The sequence below is a fragment of the Rhagoletis pomonella genome, unplaced genomic scaffold (assembly GCF_013731165.1).
Source record: "Rhagoletis pomonella isolate Grant_MI unplaced genomic scaffold, Rhpom_1.0 Rhpom_scaffold_00008, whole genome shotgun sequence".
Taxonomy (NCBI): domain Eukaryota; kingdom Metazoa; phylum Arthropoda; class Insecta; order Diptera; family Tephritidae; genus Rhagoletis; species Rhagoletis pomonella.
This window is the reverse complement of record NW_023458562.1, coordinates 15,603,943-15,604,630: the sequence shown is the minus strand read 5'-3', so window position 1 is coordinate 15,604,630 and position 688 is coordinate 15,603,943.

Genomic DNA, 688 nt, shown 5'->3' with positions numbered 1-688 from the left:
AAATTGTAATAAGAACAATGTACATATAAATATCATCAATGAAAAAAGAAGATATTTAAACAAAAGAAATTTGAATAGAGAAAATTATACAGAATATAGAAAAGAAGGCTATATCAAAAATTATAAAAATGTTCGACATAAAGAGCAATCAAAATTTATAAAAGGTGATTTGCAAAATGTACATATTAAAAATATTAAAAGGAAAAATAAGTATGCTGATAAATTTAATATCCAAGACATTAATTTAGCATAAACATTATATACATTATCATTCGTTAAAATATTTAATTGCTGTTAAAATACACAATTTATTATGGATTTAATCGTATCACTAAATTTTGTTTTTGGTTTAACTTGGCATATCATCAATTTTAACGAGGGGGAAGTTATGTTACTGTTTATTTTTATTACTATAATATTATTAATTTTACTCAGCAGTTTCTGAATTTAAGTATTTATTGTTTCACAATGTTTGTCAAGTTTTTTCAGTATTTAGATTCATTTTATAATAAAAAGATCCCAAACTGTTAAGCTACGATTTTATTATTTAACTCGCACGTAGTACCTTAGTTGCAGCCAAGTACTAATCTGAGCCGATTTGAGGTCCTCATATTGAATGTGCGTCTTGCTAATAATACTAAAGTAATAAACAAAGAGAAAGAGACTTCGAAACCCGTCTCTCTTTTGC